This window comes from Protopterus annectens, chromosome 2.part0 (assembly GCF_019279795.1).
Source record: "Protopterus annectens isolate FY-2018-M chromosome 2.part0, PAN1.0, whole genome shotgun sequence".
NCBI classification, from domain to species: Eukaryota; Metazoa; Chordata; order Ceratodontiformes; family Protopteridae; genus Protopterus; species Protopterus annectens.
This window is the reverse complement of record NC_056728.1, coordinates 1,454,526,557-1,454,539,853: the sequence shown is the minus strand read 5'-3', so window position 1 is coordinate 1,454,539,853 and position 13,297 is coordinate 1,454,526,557.

Genomic DNA, 13,297 nt, shown 5'->3' with positions numbered 1-13,297 from the left:
GGTAGAAGAAGACAATGTCCTGACCAAGTCCAAAGATATTCTGTGGGGAACACCCTAATAGTGAAATTAGAGGGATACAACCCAGGCAAAGACACAGGGTCGTGGAGGGGATAGTCTCTTTTTTCTGGTGGTAGTGGGTGGTAGAAGAAGACAATGTCCTGACCGAGTCCAAGGGTATTCTGTGGGGAACACCCTAATAGTGAAATTAGAGGGATACAACCCAGGCAAAGACACAGGGTCGTGGAGGGGATAGTCTCTTTTTTCTGGTGGTAGTGGGTGGTAGAAGAAGACAATGTCCTGACCGAGTCCAAGGGTATTCTGTGGGGAACACCCTAATAGTGAAATTAGAGGATACAACCCAGGCAAAGACACAGGGTCGTGGAGGGATAGTCTCTTTTCTGGTGGTAGTGGGTGGTAGAAGAAGACAATGTCCTGACCGAGTCCAAGGGTATTCTGTGGGGAACACCCTAATAGTGAAATTAGAGGGATACAACCCAGGCAAAGACACAGGGTCGTGGAGGGGATAGTCTCTTTTTTCTGGTGGTAGTGGGTGGTAGAAGAAGACAATGTCCTGACCGAGTCCAAGGGTATTCTGTGGGGAACACCCTAATAGTGAAATTAGAGGGATACAACCCAGGCAAAGACACAGGGTCATGGAGGGGATAGTCTCTTTTTTCTGGTGGTAGTGTGTGGTAGAAGAAGACAATGTCCTGACCGAGCATTCTTTGCTAAACAGTGTCAAGCTTTTGGCATCTGCCACCTTTGTATAAACTCTTTTGTGCACACTACAATTTGTATTTATATTTGTTATTTGTCTGGCTTATTATAAAGAGTAAAACAATAATTGTGAAAGTCCCCAGTTTGATAAAGTGGGGTTGTAACAGGTATAATATGACAGAAAACTCTAGTTGGAGAATGTTAGCTGCTTTTACTGGAATCGTGTGTGTGTGTGTGTGTGTGTGTGTGTGTGTGTGTGTGTGTGTGTGTGTGTGTATCTAATGGAAAAGTCTATTTAAATTCAAATACTTGACAAGTGAGCATTGGAAGGCAAAAAAATGTTGACGGTGTGATAAAAGGCATCTGGGGAAACAGGCCATAGAATCTGATCAGCAGAGTGTTTTTTTTTAAGCAGTTTCTTGGGCATGTGTTATGATAGCCCATACCTAGGGTGCTGGTGCATATTTCTTGCACTGTCCTGTGGCCACCTGCACTTATTGAATTGATTTTTGATTATTTGTTTGCCTAGTTGATACTTTAACTTGTTTGGCACCAGTGGCATGGATCATGAGGCCATGCACCTGATGGTTAGTCACATTAGTTTGCAGTGGTGGGATTCAAACCCCATGTGTCTGACATCATCCTTCACTATTTATATTGGTTGGCAGTGGATAGATTCAAATAAATGAACAAGAATATTCAAAACCACAGCACTTTACAGGAACAAAAACTTAAAGCATTCCATAAGCTTCAATATACCTCCATTTGCTTAAGCAAACAGGTGGCATGCTCATTCCGTAATTTAAATCTGACTTCACTGTACTGTTTAATAAAATTATCCATGTATTCTTATTGTACTATTCAATAAAGTCATCCATGTATTCTCATTGTACTGTTTATTAAAGTCACCAATTTATGCTCTATACATTTAGGTTGATTTTTAATATCGCCTCATGTAACTGACTTATTTATAAATTCTTGCACCATAAATTTAAAATGATGTGTAATTCTCTCTTCAGTTATATGTTTAGCTAAACCTGCTATTGCATTTCTTCTGTACATGGTAGATATATTTTCCAATATTTTATCCTTTTTTGTTTTCTATTCCTTTTGTTAATATAAAAGAATGTGCAACATTGACCTAAACCTAAAGAGACTAAACCTGTGGCTTCATAATTTACATAAAAATACACAATACATGTCTTAGGAGCAAGCTGATGAGTAAATGATGGCTCAGTAATAATGTTTCTACAGGTACTGCACAGTGGATGGGATGGTTCAATTTCTATCATCATCTCTAACACCAATGATACATCACAACTGTCCAGATTTCTACAGAATGTCGATTTTTGCCTCACATTTTGGTCTATTCCTCATAAAATTTATGATTTTCTGTCAGATTACTGAGGATTAAAGTCAAAGTCACTAAATAATGAGAGACATTCAAGTTTCAGACTTCATATTCTTCAGATAATGCTTATTAATGCAACACCTGTTATTCTATCAATTTTCTAAGTTTATAAGAGCACTATTTAAAATTGGTCCTTATTTTGGGCCTTTGCCCCCCCCCCCCATTATTACAGGCTTTGTCCAGATTTCTTGTGGTTGGGGTTGAGGGGAATGCAATAAATACATTACTGCCAGTACAGAAAAATCATTGCTTCAAATTCTTTCAACAAGTGGTCCTATAAGAAAGAAATATATTGACAAATTTGCATAATTTCAGATAGACTTTATATGTGATTTTCATAAATCAAACAAGAGTGCTTCTCTTTTCTTCTTTACCAGTGCTTAGACAAAAAAACAAAAAAAAAAACAAATAAGATATTACACATATCAAAAGATCTCCTTCTGTTGAGGTAACAGTCATATTTATACCTAGAGGGCAATTAATCAATTTACAGTATTGAAAACTGGAAATTATATTACTTGTGTAAAGACTGTAACATAAGAGATCAAATGTTTTTGATTGAATATGTGTAAGAAATCATCCACAAACTTATCATTATATGTTGAACAGTATTGAGATCATTTATAATTTAACTATTCTAGGTAGTTTATGAGGAGACATGCATTATGCAGTAGCATGAATTGATGATGGATAAATATAGATACGGTATTAAAATAAACATTGTTCCATATCGATAGCAGATTTGAAAGAGCATATGTATTTCATTTAGAGAGGAGTTCCAATAACTTGGAAAAATGAGCATCTGACTAATACATATAATTAATAATCAAATTATAAATTTGTAAAATATAACTTTTTTATTTAGATAATTTGTTCAAAATGACATAAATTCAAACTTTGTGTTATCATATTTCAGGAGTAGTGGATGCATTAATGTAGTAAGCCTGTTTCAAATTTGAGAGGGTTTAAGGTGATTTTTTTTTTGTTCCAGTGTGACACCCTAACACTAATATGCATTATTTTATTTTTAGTAAGTGAAAAAAACACACATTAACTAGCACAAACAAGTGTTTAACATAAAGCAGAACATTATTAATTATGATATGTTGGTTGTTTATGAGCGGGTGAGGAACAAAAAGCTCATTACCTATAATTATATTCTTTAATTAAAACTGCAGCTCTAGAACTCCTAATCTTAATAAGATGGTAACATGATAATTTTTTGAATTTTCATTCAGGAAAAATATTAATGTAATTGAATAACCTAACTGTACAATTTGGGACCTTACACTACAATACACAATTGGGTCCTAAATAGACTTGGTTCATAGTGACTTGAAATAGATAATACCTTAGTAATCAAAGATGAAAAATAAAGTAACATAATGTTACATAAATTAGACCACATTTAATTCTGAGATCAGAGATTATAGTCAAGCTGATTCTTAAGTTGTTTTTTTTCTTTGTTCTGAAAGAAGATAATTAAAAATTTATTAGTTCAGTTCAACAATTTGGTGTGGAGTGTTCAACTTTATTATTTGAAAAGTAAAAGCCATTGGAGAAAACATTAATCATGATTTGCAAAAAACATGTTTCCAATAGGTTTAATATGAGTTTTGATTATGAAGTGTGATCATTTTTCATTTTGGTAAACCATTTATTTAAGCTGAGATGAATAAGTCAAACCAAGTTCACTTTGCATTTGACATCTAGATATTTAGGTTAATCTAGTGATATATTTATCTTAAGAGCTAAATCCTTGCAAGCAATTTTAAGATTTAATAGGGATAGCTTGTTTATGTTATCTGCAAAAGCTATGATATTAATATTAGTTGGACAAAAATGTATGCCCATTAAATCTGTCATTGATAACTTTGTCAGAAAACTTGTATTTTAAGAACTTTATAAATAAAGGAAGCATAAACTAAAATGCTCTAATAACATTTATGGTAAATGACTGAGTTATATATATTTCTACATATATATATATATATATATATATATATATATATATATATATATATTATGATATAAAATTGTTTAATGTAATATTGCCATCTAGGATTTGTTTCCCTTCCAATAATCTCTCTGGCCACTATTTAAAAAAATACGTATTCACTCTTTCATTGACTGAGCAGACTGTCTAACCTACTGACCCTTTTCAGCCATTATTCAGGCTACCAGAACATTACAAAATACAAAATTACAATATACAAAATATTAGCGGGCAACACAACTGTTTATAAGATGTGAAATGTAATAGAATGATATACAAAGATTAGTATAGTCAATAGCAGAAAATAAATTTGTTTGTAAAAAAATAGTATAGTAATGAATGCAAGAGAAAAAGAAAGCAAGCAAATATGTTGAAATGGAAAGAGTCATTATGTACAACATTTACTACTGATTTATGGTTATCCTTGTTAAGTGCTGCAACTCATCATAGGAAGATAATAGTCGTATATTAGGGATAATTTCAAGATGATCTCCTAATAAGTCAATCATTATCCATAAAGCATTTACTTATTTATAGCTTGGCTCCTGCGGTGATTTCTTGGTAATTTTGTAAATTGTGTCACTGTCAACAGAGTTGACATTTGGGAAAACGGATCCTGGTGTAGGACCTAGGTGTGAGAAAGCTTTTTTCCCTATTACACTTTTGAAGCAAGAATGGCTAAGTATATAATCATCCTGACTATTCTTTATTGATCAGGCTTGCTGTCTGAACGGCAGCATCAGTATTTTAAACAGTAGGTAATTGTAAAGAAAAAATTAGATTACAGTAGTGTGTGTGTGTGTGTGTGTGTGTGTGTGTGTGTGTGTGTGTGTGTGTGTGTGTGTGTGTGTGTATGTGTGTGTGTGTGTGTGTGTGTGTGTGTGTGTGTGTGTGTGTGTGATTCTTCTAATAAAGCAAGCCTGAATATTTTATTTTCTGTTCTTTGAATGTTTTCTATATTGTGGGATGAATGAAGACTCAAGAAGAACAGGGCGTATTCAAGTTCACTCAGAAGGATATCTTTTTTGGGTCTACTTTAATTAAACAAAAGCGGAATCCATCGAATACGAATCTGTCAACACCTAAACAGCGAAATGCGATAATGTCGAACATGCAAAACCGCAAAATGTAAACATCGAAACCACAATAGTCGGCCAACCCCACCACCCTTAACATACTACCTACGCAAACACAACAACAAAAAACACATACATACGCTAAACAAAACCCTACTACTAACCCTTAATTAAAGCACCAAAACCCCACTTGTAACCCTACACTAAACCCCACATACACAACTATCTATGCACTTTTTAACCCCTCCCTAACCCTAAGGTCCGTAACTACTGCACACTTTCCCTACAGAACTATACCCACACAAAGTAAATATTCCACACACATACACTTAACAAAACCCTAGACTAAACCTTCCATACATGACCTATCTATGCACTTACTTTAACCCGCACCCTATCCCTAAGGTCTGTAAATATCGCACACTTACCTTACAGAGCTATACCGCAAACGGGCCAACTATGACAATTCAACATTTCTGATTTTGCTATTTAGTGCATTTGACGTTTCCGCATTTCACTGTTTATGTGTCGACGGATTCGTATTCGACGGATTCCACTTTCGTTTAATTAAAGTAGGCCCATTTTTTCAGTAGTAGATCTGGCTGTGGAAGTTAAGAGGTGCAATACCTTCTAACACAGTTTGATATGATATAATAGTGTGTTAGTAATACTTTCTTTTTGAGTTGTGAAATATGGAGATGGATCAAGTGCAGTGTCTGAATATTTGAACTCACAGGCATTAGGGATAGTATTGCTGTGAGAATCATTAAGTATAATGTTGGTTTTAGCTTGATTTTTTGACTTGATGCAAAAAGTATGAGATTTGTTTTATTTATTTATTTATTTATTTATTTATTTATTTGTTCATTTATTTATTTTGTTGCTCTGGGTAGTCTGACGGAACTGAAAAAAATCCCTTTTCAACAGAGGTTGGAAGGATCCATTTACAGTACACATTTATAAAGTCAATGGAGAAAACAGTTCTATGAATGCTGGACATTTCATAATATTATTACAACCATTGCATTATGACATTATTTAGTGAAAAACAGGCAATTTTAAAAACTGCAAGTTAAATTTCCAAATCCTTTATATACATTGCATGAATGCTTGAATAACCGACAATTCCTAAAAGCAAAAATAAAGTTTTACGGTAATCAGGAATGAAGGTAGATGTAATGTGTAACACATTAAGTTAAAAAAAGAGCTGGAAACTGAATTAATTATTTTAGTAGGATGAAAGACTATCAGTTAAGAATATGGGAATATCAGTATGCAGATATTTAAAAGACAAATGAGCTACACTGTAGTTATTTTATAGGACAGTAGTGTATATGATGTAATTTTACATTTTGCAAGTAAAAAGAAGAAAAAACAATAGCGGAGGAGGAGAAGCAGAGAAAAGTGAGAGTAAATAGGGGTAGCAGGGGAGATATAAAAGAATGATATATAACTTAGGATAATTAAGGCAAGTAACTGACATATAATGTTTTTCCAGGTATTAATGAAAATATCGATATTAAGTGTGTGCTAACTTGATTTCAGTAAGTGGGGAGTGATGTCAGAACTGTTTAATTGCTTACTTAATTGAATGATAATTAATGTATGTATTTAAGTGGGTGATTACAAATGTTTCTGATGAAGTTCTCTGATTAAAGAATGAAAGTGCTAAAGAAAGAAGAAAAAACAATAAAGGAGGTGGAGAAGTAGAGAACCAGTGAGGGTAAAGGGAGGCAGGATAGAAGGGAGATATAAAAGAATGATATATAACTATGGATAATTAGAACAGTAGTCAGGAAATCCTTCTACGTGGCAAACCTCATCACAAAAGGTTTCCTCATCCAGAAAAAAAGAGGTCATTGTTCCCCTCTACTCATCATTCATTAGACCCATTATAGAGTACAATGCCCATTTTGGTATGTACCTCACAAGACATCTCCAACAACTGGAAAGGCCGCAGAAATACCTCACAAAGAGGATTATTGGCCTCAAACAGATGCCCTATGCAGACCATCTCAAAAAACTCCAGCTTTACTCCATCGCATATAGCCTCCTCAGAGGTGATCTCTGCCTAACATACAAAGCTATGTCAAACCCAGATCTGTTGGACATGCTCCACTTAAATAAATCCCAATCCCTCTGAGCTACACGCTTTAGGGACCTAAACCTTGTCACCACAATAAACAAAACATGCCGGAAGGATAGCTTCCTATCCCAGAGAATTCCCAAACTTTGGAATAAACTACCTATCTATATCAAACAAAGCTCCTCATTAGCACTCTTCAAGAAAAATCTTGATGATTGGATGGGAAATAGGAAATTCACCCCGGGGATCACCTCTGTGGCTCTGCTCGACAGTGGCACAATAAAATAATTATCCTGGGTGGCAAAAGCCAGGGTACCTTTTTGGCTGGGCTTGTATAGGCACCAGGGCTGATAACCCAGTACGTACCTATGAACCTATGAACCAGCATATAGTGAGAGGAAGAAAAAGAGAGATGTGTGAGTACAGAATGCAGGAGTGTTTTGTTGACAGATAAGTAGAATATTTTCATACTGACAGGCTAGGAGAATTCAAAAAGTGCTGAGGGTAATGATGGGTACAGCAGAACCATGATTAGCAGGGGATGTAGTATGTATAACCATGATTAGAGGGGGGATGTAGTATGTAGAACCATGATTAGAGGAGGATGTAGTATGTAGAACCATGATTAGAGGGGGATGTAGTATGTAGAACCATGATTAGAGGAGGTATAGTATGTAGAACCTTGATTCGAGGGGGTTGTTGTATGTAGAACCATGATTAGAGGGGGGTGTAGTATGTAGAACCTTGATTAGAGGGGGATTTCAGTATTTCTTCCATTGAGTTGCATTTTGTACCTTGTATGTATATGTATATGTATATTTACATTTTTGGCTTGTTCTTAATAGTCATATATATGTCGTTTATATAATTCACATTTGGAGAGACATTGAAGCCGGGTTCATATTCCTTGTATGTGTGCATACTTGGCCAATAAATATGATTCTGATTCTGATGTAGTATGTAAAACCTTGATTAGAGGGGGCTGGAGTATGTAGAACCTTCATTAGAGGGGGTGTAGTATGTAGACCCTTGTTTAGAGGGGGATGTAGTATGTAGGTATTCAGTACTCTGGAAATAGCAGAGCTCTATATCTTAATGCAATCTGATGTAGATAAAATAGAATATAGTATTGATATTTGGGCCTGGGTATATGGGGATGAGAGGAGAAGGACAGAGTATAGGAATGATGTGAGAGAAAAGTGGTGCATTTCTACTGTAACTACTATCCTAGTGAATTGCAAAAACACAGTCATGAGTACTTTTATAACAGATTTGAATCTAGTTAGGTTTGTCTCTTGTCTAAAGATGCCTGGAATAATTGCTGATGTTATTGGCATAACTAGTGTACAGAGACAGACTAGCATGACTGTAGAGTATGGTTATGGTTACAGTTACGGTTATGCTTAGCAGTAATTTATCCACTGAGCATAGAGGCCTGTTAGAAGCATAAGGTTCCACAAAGTTAACTACTGCAGAGTGATTTTGAGGAGCTTTGATAACTTTATGGACTATGACAACTGCATTAGAGAAGGGCAGTATAGAAGTTCTTGCCACTGTAGATGTAGGGCAATACAGTGGTGAGATTTTGCAGTGTGACTGCCAGGAATCTCATTATCTTATTGTACAATTGTTTGAGTTTGGGTAGGTTGGTTTGTGGAATATTGATGAAAATGAAGGAGGACAATAGTAGTAAGAGTAAAAGAAAGGCAGTGTTTGTTTTAGCATTGGTGGTTAAGAACTGTCAGCCATGATATAGGAGACCAATGTTTGGTGGGTTTTCTGAACAGCCTGTTTTATTTAGATACAAAACTTTGGGTACTATTTCTAATGACATCTAGGAATTCTGTGTGACAGTGACAATGTCTCCTAGAAATTCTTTGGGTTTGATGGGTATAGTACTTTTTTTTTTTTTTTTTTGAGGTGATGAAAAAGTTATTTTTATGTGAGAAATAGAGAATTTGGAGTGAAGAGCAAGATTCTTTATTAGCATTTAACAGGAGGTGGAATTGTTTAAGCCATGAGTCAGTGAAAGAACAGTTTTTTTGTGTGTTTTTCTTGAAGTTTTGGGAAGCTTTTCTTTTTTTTGTAGTGGAGATTAGTGCGGAATTGTCAGAATATTGAATGACAGTGCCATCATTCATAGCTGTATGTAAATCATTAATGAAAGTGTTGAAAATTATTGGACTTAGACTCGAGCCTTGTGGGCCTCGTGGAACACCGACTGAGATGAGGAGGAATGAAGTTCATTCTTTCTGCCACTTTACTGCCTGTAGCCTATTAGAGAGGTATCTTTAAGACCAGGAGAAGGTAGTGATGTCTAAGTGTATTGAAGATAGTCTTTATAGAAGATTCTGGTGTAGATTGCCTTGGATAAATCTAAAAACAGTGAGGCGTAAAGGTTACTGGAGTCCCTATGGAGACTGACATGGTTGATGAAACAAAGGAGAGCTATAGTGGTAATGTAGGGTTACCATCTGTCCCACTTTGCGAGGGGCAGTCCCTCTTTGAGAAGTTGTGCCCTGACCAAAAATATTAAAAATGGCAAATGTCCTGAGATTGTAGGACATAATTATGTCCCATATTTTATGTAATAGTTACATAAAATAGTTATTTCTGTATGTAAAATACCTAAATGTTACAAGAAACAGAATAAGCAACTAAACTGCTACAAGAATAAGCTTTCATTTAGGCAAAAAAGTAAAGTTCTATCCTTTGTACTGTCCGTGGGTGTGTGTCGGCCTGTAAAATCTGATGTATGTCCCAAAAATGTCCCACTTTGGCCATTTTTAAAGGTGGCAACCCTATGGTAATGTGGTGTGGTCCAAAGCTATGCTGTGCTGAAGACAGGTGAGTACAGTCTATTAAACATTTGGGGGATTGGGACTGCATACATGTTTTCAGTATTTTTAAGAGTGATGCGAGAATCACAATGAGGTAGTAGTTACAAAAATCAGTGGAGCACCCTCTCTTCTGTAGGGGAATAATTACAGGTTTTTCCAGATATTGTGTACATAGATTTCTTGCATATACCTGCTAATCAAGATGGATACAGAGTAGGCCTGAGAGTCAGTATCCATGCTAATGTATTCAGTGAGTAGACTATCTAAGGCGTGTGTAGTGGGTTCAATGTTTAGGCAAAGAATTTTAATGGTGGAAGATGGGGCTGGGTTAAGATGGAAGGGAATGGAACAGGGATTTATAATGGTGGTTGTGAGGAAAGGAGGAGGGTGCAGGCATTAGGTTGTTTGTTAGGGAGGGCCTAATTTATAATGTGTGAGTTGAATTGATAAGGAATAGAATCAGTATGGTTGGTGGTAGTGAGAGATGGTTGGTCTGGGTGGCCTAAATTACGTAGATTGTGAATGGAGGGCTTTCATAAAGAATTTTCTGTATTAAAACTTATTTTATTATCCTTTTATATTTTTATAATTGCTTTATAATAAAACATTTTATTTATTATGTTTTATTAATCATTATAATATCAGTTTATTAATAATATAAATTATTTCAAAATTTATGAAAAATGTATTTCCTAATTATTAAGAATGGAACCTTTTGTGATTATTGAAGTGGGTGGCTTGGAATGAACTGCAGAAACTTTTCTTCTTACACATTTTTTTTTGTATATTTAGAGTTCCCTGCATTCTTGTGGGCTAGATCATGTTTTATTTTGAATCAATATGTCCAAGGCATTATCTGTAGTCCACATTATTTGTTTATTGTTTTGGAGGGCAATGGTGTGGATTTGTGTTTGATTATTTTATGTCTAACTAGAGCTACTTGGTGTAATATACTCAAAAATGTATCTTTAAAATGTGTGACTTCTTCATCTAGGGGAGGAATTTTTAATAGAGTGCAATTAGCTAGTTTTAATCTTTGCTGAAAGTATTTTCATTGAATATGGCTAAGTAATAGACTGTGCTGTAGTAGGGAAGTTTGTGAAACTGTGCTGGAAATCTGGTTGCAAAGATTGGAAAGTGGTCATTTATCAAAATGAACAGGGCTACAAAGAAAATAACCTTGGTTTGATGTGAAGAAACAGTCAGGAGTGGATAATCTGTAAGATGATTTGCTGTATTTGGAGAGGTTAAAAATTGGGTGAAGTTATATCAGTTTATAGCAGATGTGGAAAGGAGGGTTGAGAGAGAGTGCCAGTCTGTATTTAGGTCATGTAAAATGATGGTCTACTGATTGATGCTGATGGAAAGTAAGTAGAGGAAGACTTTTGCCATTTGTTTTTATTGCATGAAGGAATGTAAACAGCATCTAGACAAACACTTTTGTGATTATTCATTTTTAGAAGGGGGAATGAAAATGTATGAGTTATAATGAGTTATTATAAGGTTGGATTAGGTGGGTATGATGAAAGTATTGATTTGTGTTATATATCGTTATATCCCCATCCAGATTTATTCTGCGGTTTATCTAGCCTGAAGATATAGCCTTGAAAAACAATTTCTCTATTCTTAATTTAGCCAGGTTTGAGTGAAAACTAAGACATCTTGGGTAGGGAGATCAACCCATGTATTTAGCTTTTGTACTTCATTACATATGCTTTGGCAGTTTATATGTTGAAGGGGAAATCTATAGGATGAAAAAAAATGATTTAAGTCTCAGGGTTGATGGTGAAGTGCCATGCAGAGAGGACTGGGTTTTAGTGTATGTCATTAAAGAGGATTAAAGCTAAGGTTGCACATATATAAAAAAACTAGATGTTATTGCTGGTGTTTGTGCTTAATTCCAAGCTTTAGAAGGATTGGTTTAGTCATACAATAATAAGTTTTGTGGAGGAGGATGTGAGAGCGTGTGAAGAGGTTTGAAGAGATTCAGTAGAAAGTGTGGTTTGCTTTGGAGTATAGGTCATGTGAGAACAAATTATGTGTGAAGGAATTAGGCATATTCAATATGGATGGATGTGATTGGTTTGTGACAAGGTGAGATAGAAACAGATGTATAATACAGAAGAGAATGTTATTGATCAGCATGGTAATAACCAGTGTTATATAATGGGTATAGTATGTTATCTGAAGAGTGAGAAAGCAAACGATTTAAAATAGTATTTGTTGAAAGAATGAGAGAAGAAAAGTGCTTTGGCAGAGCTCCTGAGATTTGTGAGAAAGTGGTTATTGAGGCTTCTGAAAATAGAAGGAGGGGACTATAAATGCTGGATATGAGGAAGTGTGATTGGATGTGAGCACAGGAAACCTGAGATCAGTGTCTGTAAGAATTATGAGGATTTATGAGCGATTATGAAAGATTGGAAGCATGATTGGATTAGAGGACAAGGAAACTTAAATGAAGTATCTGTGAGTAATTGTCAGAGTTGCTGGGGATCGCTGGTTTAAATAAAGGAAATAAGAAGCAAGTCATAGGATCGTAGGATCATAGGAGGTTACTAGGCTAATAACCCTAGGGCCCTTACAAGCCTAGCCAAGTTTTACCCTTATTTGCACGATCAGCACCTAGCACCCCTACGTGGGACATAGCTGGAACCCCTGGCGTGAAATTACGGTTACCCATCCAATCTGCCAGATTGCATTTGAAGAGGTCCAATGAGGTGCACAGCTTGATATGAAGCGGAAGTCTGTTTGAAAGTTGTGGTAACCTCTGGGAGACAAATCTGTCCCTCCAGCAGGTTTGATTAATATCACATTCCAGGTTAAAGCCACTAGAGTGAGTAACCCATGTATCATTTGACTTATGGATATGCAGCATTTCCAATAAAGCAGAGTCAAAGTTTGCCTTATATGCAAGGCAAAGATTGCCTCTGTGCAGTTTGTATGAAAAAGAATAAAGTGACAGCGATTTCAGACAATCCTCATAGGACAGGTGCTGAAGAACTTGAATTTTCCTTTTGAGGAACCTGTAGATAAATATATGCCTATATACCTTTAAGAAGCTATCCAAGGACTTGTACTAGAGTATAAATACTGAGCATGTGCACGGTAGAATGCCATTTTATAGTTAGATGTTGAGATGTAAGCATGTATAAATGTAATCTCTGTTAGTTA